Here is a 12,232-nt window from a genome sequence, read left to right on the forward strand (position 1 = left end):
CAATCTAAAGAAAAACTATGTAAATAGTTTTATTGGTGCCATCTATTTATAGGAAGAGAAAGGGGCAAAATACCAAAAAAAGCCAATTTTTTAAGTATTTTATTATTTACCGGAATGAGCCCTTTTCCTCGAAATCGTATCCACTTCAACGCGATGTCAGGGTACGTGCCAGGAAATCGCGGCCACGTCAGCGCGCTTTGCTGACATGGCAACAAATTGCGTCCTCTGAAGCGCGATTTGTGTCCACATCAGCAAAGCGCGCTGACATGGACGCGATTTCCTGGGACGTACCTTGACATCGCGCTGACGTGGATGCGATTTTGCTGTGTCTCCCACGTTAGGGTTTTTAAGGTTTTTGGAGAAAAAAGTAAACAAATAAGGAATTAGGGTTAAGGGTTTCATAATTAAATTAATTAAAATTTATTCAAAATTGGATTACTTTTCGTGTTTATGGGTTTTTAAGATAAAATCAAAGCAGTATGATTTATTAGAAGGATTTTTGAAGTTGCGCCCATATGTACGCGCTTTTGCTACAGTAGGTCCTGGAAAAATAGGTTCGACTTGACGTTTCTGAGCAAATAGTTTAAAAAATGCTTCAAGCAGGATGCTTTGTGAGAAGAATTTGTGAAATCGCGTCCTCGTGGACGTGCTTTTACTACAGTTGGTCCTGGAGAAATAATTTCGAGTTGACGTTTTTGAGCAAATAGTTTAAAAAACGCTTCAAGCAGGATGCTTTATAAGAAGAATTTGTGAAGTCGCGCCCACGTGGATGCGCTTTTGCTACAATAGGTCCTGAAAAAATAATTTTGAGTTGACGTTTCTGAGCAAATAGTATAAAACAACGCTCCAAGCAGTATGCTAATTGAGAAGAATTTGTGAAATCGTGCCCTCGTGGACTTGCTTTTGCTATAGTTAGTCCTGGAAAAATAATTTCGACTTGACGTTTCTGAGCAAATAGTATAAAATCGCTTCTAGCAGGATGCTTTATGAGAAGAATTTGCGAAATTGCACCCACGTGGACGCGCTTTTGCTACAGTAACATGTTTGGACTGAGGCTATAAATGAGGCAAAAAATGTTCTGAGATTGCATAAGTCATAGCAGAAACAATTTAGAGAGGCTAAGAAGGTTAGAGTTTCAAATATGAGTGAACGTATTAGTGCTGTTATTTACTACGATGGTGAGGTTTGCCACACTGAGAATGGTGTTGTTTTTTTGTCGGAGAATAAGGTGCGACTGGTTTTTAACCAGAACATAGATTTGACAGAACTTCGTAAAAGAATTAGGCGTAAAATTTTCGGAACGACGCCAATGAAAGTTCTGTCTATTACGTATCGATTTTGTTCTTCTGTTGATCCGGTGACATATGACTCGTTCGATATAAAAGGTGCTCGTAGCTTGGAGGCAATGGTGTAGACTCATCTTGCTAGTGGAACACCTTATATTGAGTTATATGTACAATTTACATCGCCAAATGAAGTACTTGTGACCGGTGTTTGAGATGTATACACGACTCCTGACTGACATTCGGTTAGCGGGTTAGAAAACACGGAACAACCTATGTTTGGTAGCGGTGTTGAATGCGCATCCCCCACAAGACACTCAGTCGGTGGATGGGACATGTACGTCGGTGGCTCGATGTTTGATGCTGGAAATACGTACTGGGGAATGACATCAAGTTCTAGTGGTTGGCAATCTACATCCAATTAGGGACGTTATGAAATGCCTAGAAGAAGGGATGATGTACTCTCTACGACGTCAACCGGTGAGGGGACCTTATACGCTGCAGATAATTGTGGGTTAGAAGATGACTCCGATGTGGATCCACCTCGAGAGCCCGGGCCCGATGGTGCAGAAGTTGGCTTATTTTCTGAACCTGAGCCTATTCCAATAGAACCTGAAGATGCTGAAAGGAGTTCAGATGAAGCAGAAAATTCACGATTCAAAGCATACTCACCTCCAGCCTACATGCATAATGTTGATCTGTCTGCAGATGATGTGTTAGAGTTTCTAGATCTACCACACCAGTTGTGTGATCGTACAAGTTCAGGGCTAAATTCAGGTGAATTTGAAGTTGGTAATCAGTTTACCAACAAGGATAGTTTTATTGGTGCTTTGAAACAACATAGCATCAAAAATGGAGTTAACTACCACGTCGTTAAATCTAAATCTGATAAGTTTGAGGCGAAGTGTGCGGTGCAAGATGACACATGTTCATGGAAAATCTACACTTCGTTAAGGAAAAGGACAAGGTTATGGGAGATTAAAAAGTACAAAGGTCCACATACATGTGCTGCAGGTATAGTATTGACGGTATCTGAATAATACTTTTATTATGTAATGTTGTATTATTTAATGTACTCTGTTTATAGGTGTTTCACAAGATCATCCGAAGATGGATTCAGCTATGTTAGCTTGCTTGATACTGCCCACGGTAAAAGCAGATCCCAAGACTTTAGTGCCGGTGTTAATTGCCAATATCCGTAGCCAAATGGGGTACACGCCCTATTACCGCAAGGCTTGGATAGCTAAGCAAAAGGTGTTGGAGAAGATGCATAGTGGGTGAGGCGCCTCATATAATGAAATATGGAAGTGGTGTCAAGTGCTAGAGAGATACGTCTCAGGTGCCATCACAGACCTTGAAATGGAACATGCGTACTACAACGGCAGATTGCTACGTGGATGCCAAGTGTTCAAACGCCTGTTTTGGACCTTTAAGCAATGCCGATACGCATTTCCATATGCAAGTCATTGGTACAAATTGACGGTACCTTTATGTTTGGTAGGTATACTCATCGGCTATTGCTTGTAGTGGCACAGGATGGCGGTGTGAGAATTCTTCCAATTGCATTTGCAATAACACCGGGGGAGTCGTTTGATGACTGGGATTTCTTTCTCTCTAGGTTAAGAAGGCATGTGTGCCCTCAACCTGATATCTGTGTTATTTCAGATCGGGGAGCCAGTATACTAGCTACATTTGATCGATAGGGAAGCTTAAGGCAACGCACACACCATCGATATTGCCTAAGACACGTTGCTTCCAACTACTACAGGCAATATCTATCTAAGAGCGAACGACGACAAGTGACCAACATGGGTATTTAGTCTATATCTGTGTTATTTTGTTTCACAATTTGAATTAGTTTTATTGGTAGAAGTGGTATGTAATATTCGCTATGAACTTATATTGGTAGGGTATGAAATAAATAAAGACCGTTTTCACAAGATGTTGGAAACTTTACGTTCAATTAACGGAGAAGGGACGGACTACCTTTGTAACATGCATTTTGAACAGTAGGCACAAGTATACGACGATGGCCTATGATATGGCCATATAACGTCAAACCTGGCCGAATGCATAAATTTCGTTCTTAAAAGAACGCGTCATCTACCGATAACATCGGTTGTGCGAAAGACATATTTTCGTTTGGCGGCACTATTTCTAAAGCGAGCAGCAAGTTATACAGGCCAGATGCAGGGATGGCATGTATGGTGCAGTAAGGTAGTTCAAGAAATTAACAAGGCCAAGGCGCGGGCAAACACCATGCACAGAGTGTGTCACGATCAAGACAACTTATGGTTTCACGTGACAGAGTTTAACAGACCGCAGCAAGGTGTTGTTGGCGGGCAATATCGTGTACACTTGCAAAATAGGACTTGCGACTGTGGGATGTTTGATGCACTTCGTTATCCATGCGTTCATGTTATTGCAGCTTGTCAGAATCTCTGTCTGGATCCGATGATTTATGTGGACGAAGTGTACAAATTAGAAAACATGTACAATGTCTGGAGACACGTTTTCCCACCAGTCCTAGATGAACGTAAGTGGCCGCCCGTATCTCATGCTCCTTTTAAGTTGTTACCGGATAGAAAATTACGTCGTAAACCAAAGGGTCGACCTTGCTCGACTAGAATACGTAAAAATATGGATATCCGAGAAATAGCCAGTCAACATAAGTTGTGCGGATGGTGTAGGAATCCAGGCCATACAAGTCGATAATGCCCTAATCGCAATAGTTGAATGTAATTTTAAAAAAATTATATTTTTTCAATTATTAACTGATAATTGTATTAATTGTTAGTAAAATTGTCAAATTATATCAAATTATTAATTGTTAGTACCAGTCAAAACATTTGTCCAAATCTAACATTATGTGAATATAAAATTATTAACTGATAATTGTATTAATGTTAGTAAATTTATCAAATTATATTTAAGTTAAGGGTTAGGGTTTTTAAGTTAAGGATTTAAGGTTTTAAAGCTAAGGATTTATGGTTTTAAAGTCAAGGGTTTAGGGTTTTTAGGTTAAGGGTTAGGGTTTTTATGTTAAGGGTTTAGAGTTTTTAATTTAAGGGGTAGGGTTTTTAAGTTAAGGGTTTAGGGTTTTAAAGTTAAGGGTCTAGGGTTTTAAAATTAAGGTTTAAGGGTTTTAGGTTAAGGGTTAGGGTTTTTAGGTTAAGGGATTAGGGTTTTTAATTTAAGGGTTAGGATTTTTAAGTTAAGGGTTTAGGGTTTTTAAGTTAAGGGTCTAGGGTTTTAAAGTTAAGGTTTAGGGTTTTTAGGTTAAGGGTTAGGGTTTTTATGTTAAGGGTTTAGGATTTTTAATTTAAAGGTTAGGGTTTTAAGTTAAGGGTTTAGAGTTTTTAAGTCAAGGGTCTAGGGTTTTAAAGTTAAGGTTTATGGTTTTTAGGTTAAGGGTTAGGGTTTTTTAGTTTAGGGTTTAGGGTTTTTTAATTTAAGGTTAGGGTTTTTAAGTTAATGGTTTAGGGTTTTTAAGTTAAGGGTCTAGAGTTTTAAAGTTAAGGGTTAGGGTTTTCAAGTTAAGAGTTAGGGTTTTTAATTTAAGGGTTTAGTGTTTTTAATTTAAGAGTTTAATGCTTTTTAGGTTAAGGGTTTAGGGTTTTAAAGTTAAGAGTTAAGGTTTTTAGGTTAAGGGGTTAGGGTTTTAAAGTTAATGGTTAGGGTTTTTAGGTTAAGGGTTTAGGGTTTTAAAGTTAAAGGTTAAGGTTTTTAGGTTAAAGGGATAGAGGTTTTAAGTTAAGGGTTAGGGTTTTTAGGTTAAGGGTTTAAGGTTTGTCAATTAAATTATGCATTTAATTATAAATTATAAATTTATAAATTTTTAATAATTTAAGGGTTTAGGGTTTTTAAGTAATAACTCAAAAAAATTTCTATTTTATTACATCAAAAAATATCAAAATATTCAAAATATTTGTATAAATAAATTTAAATGCAAAAATCAATGTCTGTGCCCGTGGGATTCAGTGCCAGATGGCGGCTGTCGACGGTTACGCGCTGGATTCCTCTTTTGTCCAGCTTCTGGCGGCGGTTGTGATTCTTTTGGCGGGGATTCTGGTTCTTCCAGTAGGGCATCTTGTTGTCGGAGTTGGGACGATGAGCCACCTTGATAGAATTGTGAATGTGGAGGTGTTTGCATCACCAACGGCGACGGTGTTTGAAACCCATACGGTGGTGGGGATTGGTAAAAAGAAGAGCTCCCCGATGGCCCCTCTTGTGATCCCTCGTGCATCGCTGGCGTATACATCGGCTGTCCACTCGGCGTAATAGGAAATAGAGCTGAACCGGGCTATTGGCTCCAACCTACCATAGGACTCAAAAAAGGAAACATATAAGGGTTAGGATACATAAAAGGGCTAGAAACGCACCTAGCATCATCTGAAAAGGCGGTTGCGTGAGTATCATCGGTTGAACTGCTGGGTCGGGTGACTGTGTCGGTGCTCTTGTTGGGCCGAGGGAATGTTTGGGCGTCGTTGAGGGGCCAGCATCGTCGTCCTGTCGTCTTGGATTTAAAGGACCGCGTCTTTCCCTTTGGACACGTAATTTCCGCTACCTCTTCTCTGGCGATAGAAAATACGGCTTGCCATGGATCTTAAACCATGGCATGTATTCTGGCACGCACACTAACTTCGAAACGATGATCGGTTCCATACTAGGTATATAGTCATACCGATTTTCCCACATTTGGATGTACTCGAACCAGAATCTCGGCCAATCCGTATTCAATTACCGAAGGTCAATTTTGTGGTGATCGTCAGACACCTCAGGTTCCACGAGAATCGGTTGTCTACATCCAAATTGCCGTAATACCCTGTCTGACTGGTGCATCTCCACTGTCGCGTAGTTGATCAACGCGACTTTCGCGTGCCAAGCGTTTGGATTTTGTAAGAACTCTTCCGGAATTACTGCCCGAATTACCGGATCTTCGTATGGTGTCCATTGAAACTATATGAACATGATAGAATATTAGTTATATAAATAATACTAAATACTAAATACTAAATACTAAATACCAATCGACTAGCGAATTATAGAAATATCAATTTTATTTAATACTTACATGTGCTTCCGACTGTTGGTCTAATAGAAGCCGTATATCGTCAAGAGAGGTAGGTAATCGAGCATGACTTGCCGGATGGTTCCACCTAATTAAATAAATTTTTAGCATACTTTTATTTTTAAAAATCTACATAATAATTGTAGAATCTAATATAAAATTTACCTCGTTATCAGTGGGAATGTATATGGGTGGTCCACTCGAGGTTGTAGAAATGGAAAGCAAAACTGTGCCCATGACTGCAGTAGGGACAGACAACCTCTGATTTTTGCTTTCCTTGGTCGTGTCGCCCCGTACATCTCCCTATATAAGGTTGCCAAGATGGTAGACCCCCAACTCAATTCATCAACTGCTCTAAAATCAACGAGTTTCAGCAGCCATCTTAGATGTACGCGGCTCCGTGACAAGTCGGACATCAGATAACCTCCAATTAACTGAAGAATGTATGCCCGAGCATATCAGATTCTTTCTATTTCGGTTAAATCTTCATCTGAATCCGGGAATGTGTCTCGTAACCAGCCCATCCCTATCTTACCTCCCTCCATTTTCTCTGGAATTGCGCCCAAAAGCTCGTAGCACACCGCAAACCAATTGCTAGATTGGGCAGACCCGGTGACTGGGTACCCCTCCACCGGCAATCCTAATTACAGACTGATATCTTCCAAAGTGATAGTGCACTCTCCACATGGAAGATGGAATGTGTGCGTCTCGGGTCTCCACCTCTCGATCAATGCACTGATTAGTTTCGGGTCCACCTTGCATCCCCGGCCTACCGTTGCCACGTGCCAAAAACCCGCTTCCCGCAGGTAGTTCTCTGCCAACGGTGATGGAGGAGCATGCATATTCCGGATATTGCATTCCAATATCCGATCTACAGACTTTTATAACAAATAATAAATTAATAATTATCTAAAAATGCATAAATAAAAAATTCTTAAATAATATTTAAAAATTAAATTTACCGCTTACCATTTTCATTTGTTCCACCGATATGTGATGCTTATCAAGACGAGTCAATTCTCCGGCCATTACTGGAATCGTACAAATTTTTACGGTTTAAAAAAACATTTTAAAAAATAATTTTTTTTAAAATTATTTAAAAATAGGGATTTAAGAGAAATTTAAGAGGAACTTGAGAGAAAATTGAAAATAAATATGGATTTGAGAGAAATTTTGATGTAATTTGAGAGGAAATTTAGAAGAAATTGAGAGGAAATTTGAGAGAGGATTAGTTTGTGAAAAAAAGGAGTGGAGGGTATTTATAGTTTTTTTTATCGTTGGGGGTGGCAACGGTCGATTTTTTGACCGTTGCATTGTTCATGCGCGGGGCAAATCGCGGCCACGTTAGCGCGCTTTGCTGACGTGAACACAAATCGCGCCCTCTGAAGCTCGATTTGTTGCCATGTCAACAAAGCGCGCTGACGTGGCCGCGATTTATTGGCACGTACCCTGACATCACGCTAACGTGGACGTAATTTCGGGGAAAAGGGCCCATTCCAGTAAATAATAAAATACCGGGCCCATTTCGGTAAATTTAAAAAAAATTAGGCTTTTTTTAGTAAATTTCCCAAGAGAAAGTAGAACCCTTGTGTTGGATCTGGTGCCCTAAGTGTAGTATTTTTGTCAATATACACTTCTAATTTTTTCGAACAGATTGCTTAATAAAATTATTCATAAATTAAATTAATATACTTTGTATTATTGTCCTTATATGGTTTTTGCACACAAAGAAAAATAGATGCAAATATTGCTCATTGGTAGTCTAAACGTTTAACTAATACTAAATAGTATTACCTGGTCCGCTCGTAGTACAAAAAGACAACTTGTACTAGTAGACGAACGTAAATATGTCCTTAGTCTAATCGGATATAAAAAAATTGATTGAAAGACTAATATATCGTCTATCAAGTCCAATTCGGGAGATGCCTTGTCTTGGGCTTCGGAGCAGACGACTCCTAAAAGATAGAGACATAGATGTGACTGATAGTACATCAGACAAGACCCAAGTAGAATAGATCCTGAATTTGTTTATAGATTTATTCACTTGTGACGTTCATAGTATGACATAATTAAATCCTGAGTGGATGGCGGACTATGTATGCATGACTTATACATTTCGATGTAAGTAAAAGCCTGAGTTCAAATAGATAAGGAACCGAAAGCTGGTGCATTGGGTGTATAAGTTTTGTAGTATGTAGCGTCATTCACAACAGTGGAATTCATAACCCAAAATACGGGTAAATAATATCCTCTCATTGACATTATATGGTTGATGAAGAGTAAACGTGGCCATGGGTCATCCATCATTATGATAGATGACTTGATCACTATTTGATAGTGATCGACTTTTTATGAAAAATGATGTAATGGTTACCATTAGATAAAATAGGATCATATTGAGAGAGTGAATTTTATCTCAAAGAGATCAAGGATATCCTATGAGGGTAACACACTAATGACAAGGTCATTGGACGAGTATTAAGTAGTAATGAGAAGATGCATGTTTAGGATTGGATCTGACAAGGAAATACTTATTTTGTAAGTGGTCAAATACGACTCACCTCACCTCCCTTTCCTAAGAACCTACTTGGTGCATGGGTCACATTCACTTCTTCAATTTTTCCTGAAGGAAAAATTATGGAGAATCAAAATTTTTCGATTGACTCTTGTGAATTAATGAATGTGAATATTATACAATTTCCAAAGCATGTCATGCATATATGAGATAAGCATGACATATAGTTTAGGAAGTAATGCCACACGTGCTTGTCATGCATATATTGATTATACATGATTGAAACTGAGAATTAAAAACCTTATATGTTTTTAAAATGTTGAGTGGGAGAAGGTCCCTAAACAAGTCCTACAACCTCCATCAATGGTCTCTTGTGATGACATGAAATAAGCCTTGCCCAAGATAGACATTGTCATGTAGATTTCACTGAGGAGACTTCTTGAAAGTAAGTAGAATTTTCTTATGATCATATGATACTTAGACTGGCCCTTTTGGTAGGCTTTATCATGCGATAGGTCAAGAAATTCTATCTTCAAAAGAGGACAACTAGTCAAAGCATGCTACTTTGGTGGGATTTTCCCACGATGACTCATTTTTGGTGCATGATGTGATAGGCGTTGAGTTGGTGGTTATACACTAAAGATCTTCTAGTTAAGTAACTCCCCACAGAGCTCTACTTAAGTTAGAACGATGGCCAAACGTTACATGATTATTAGTACGTGTGAATACCTAAGTAATTAGGTTCATGTACTAATTGGATGAAAATTCATGTTCTTACTAGTTGATCATGATCACCCCAAGGTGGCTTGATTCAATGGGTGTAGGAATTATTGTTTTAAAGACTTACAAATATTTTCAAGGTTTACTGTAAGACGCATGCATCATCTTAATTCATATCGTAATGTTGCAAAACTTTTAAAACAATTACTTAATACAAAGATATTAAAATATGAATTTCTATTTTTAGTTCGAAAATGACACCAACTCTCTTATTAAACATACTCACTGAAAACAAATTAAACAAAAATAACTATAAAGAATGAAAAAGGAAATTAATAATTGTCCTAAGCTGTGAGAAACTTAAAACAGTTGATAATAAGTGGCCACTGGCCACTCAAGCTGAGGCTAGAAAACGCTGGGAAGAGTTTAATGAGATAGCTCGTTGCTATATGTTTGTAAGCTTGAGCAGTACTATATACAAGCAACTAGAGAGTTGTGAGACTGCTAAAGCGATTCTAAATAAGTTAGAAGACATGTTCGGAGGCCAAATTGCATTGGTTTGACAGTCTGCTAAAACTATATTGACGAATGCCCAACAAAAGCTCGACACTCCAATCAAAGACCATATGATCACTCTTATGGGCTACTTTGCTGAGGCTGCGAACAATGAGTCCAATATGGACCAGAACACTCAAATTGATATGGTGTTCAAAAGCTTGTCAAAGGATTTTGCTGGTTTTTGTGCTGCATATAACCTTGGCAACAAAAACTTGACGCTTACACAACTCATGAAGGAGTTACAATACTGTAAGTTGATGTTGAATAATGATCACTGATCTGAAAAGTAGAAGCAAATATAATCATCACTTCTTCCTCAAAAAATAAGGGGAAGAGTGATAAGAAAAAAAATGTTAAGATTTTTGAGCCACCACAAGTGGAAAGGACGAGAACCAGAAAACCTAAAGACTTATCTAAGTCTAAATGCTTCTTCTGCAGTAAGAAAGGGCACTTTAAGGCAAACTATAAATAGTGGAAGGAATACCTAGCTACCAAGAGCAAAGTTATGGAACCCTTGATAATAAAAGCTTGTTTAGTGGAAGATTCAATAGACCACTAGGTCATTGATTCGAGAGCCATTAATCATGTTTGTGTTTCGCTACAGGGGCACGAGGAGACAAAATATTTAGAGATAAAAGCTTATCGTTGCAAACTGAGAACGAGACAAGTATGGTAGTTGAAGCATTGGGAGATTTACATCTTTATTTTGATAATATTTGGAAGATTTAAAATATGTTTTCTATGTACCAAGTTTCAAAAGAAGCTTAATTTTTGTTGTATGTTTATATAAAGACAGCTTGACCGTGACTTATAATAATTAATTGCAATATTTAAAAATCGTAATCTTATCTATATTGGATGAGTGTTAAATAATCTCCATTTTATCAAACCAAAGATGTACACACTGCTTGAGACTGAAATATCAAATAAAAGACTTGAAACTTCTTACTCTAATGAGACGTACCTTTGGCATTTGAGACTTGTTCATATTAATCGAGAAAGAATCACTAGACTTGTAAAAGTAGGCATCTTATGTTCACTTAAAGAAGTTGATCTTTCACAATATGAATATTACTTGAAAGGTAAGATAACTAAGCGATCTTTTAATGCAAAAGGAACGAGAGTCGAAAAACCCCTAGAACTTGTGCACACTAACGTATGTGGCCTCATGAGCATTAGTGCAAGAGGTGGTTACAAGTATTATGTAACCTTTATTGATGACTATTCCATATATGAGTATGTATACCTGATGCACTGTAAGAATGAAACCTTTAATAAATTCTAAGAGTTTCGTGCAGAGGTGGAAAAAAACTAGGTTTACCCGTAAAGACACTTCGATTTGATCGAGGTGAGGAATATTTATCTGATGAGTTCTTACGGTACCTCATAAAGAATGAAATTCTATCCCAGTTAACTGCGTTGGGCACTCCACAATAGAATGACATGGTAGATAGAAGAAATGAAACATTGTTAGACATGGTACGGTCGATGTTAAGTTATTCGAAACTACCAATCTCTTTTTAGGGATACATTGTACAAACGACTTGCTATATTCTGAATGATGTGCCAACTAAGGTAGCATTGAAAACCCCATTAGAATTAATTGTGGCATGGTAGGAAGCCGACTCTTAATCATTTTAGGATTTGGAGATGCTCGACCCGCGTATTGGATAAAGATGAGAGGAAGTTGGACTCATGGACAGAATTTTGTATGTTTGTAGGATATTGAAAGAGAACAAATAGTAGTTTGTTTTATTACCTGTAAGAGAAAACTGTTATAGTCTCAACTTATGTTACTTTCCTTGAAGAAAGTTACATGAATGATTTCAAACCTTAGAGTAAAGAGGTACTTGAGGAGATTTTGAAAATATACAAAACCCTATGGAAACGGTTTCAGAACCAACTTCTAATAGTAGACCTGTAATTGATCAACAACATAGGGAGTTTCGTTGCAGTAAGAGAGTCTGTCATAAGCCTAAGTTCTTCAAATTTGGCAGAAGTACTTTTAACACTGAGTCTGCTGAACAGGAAGATGATGACCAACTCAAATATGATGAAACGATGCAGAGTGTTAATTCCAAGTTC

Source organism: Gossypium hirsutum, chromosome D07, assembly GCF_007990345.1.
Source record: "Gossypium hirsutum isolate 1008001.06 chromosome D07, Gossypium_hirsutum_v2.1, whole genome shotgun sequence".
Classification (NCBI taxonomy): domain Eukaryota; kingdom Viridiplantae; phylum Streptophyta; class Magnoliopsida; order Malvales; family Malvaceae; genus Gossypium; species Gossypium hirsutum.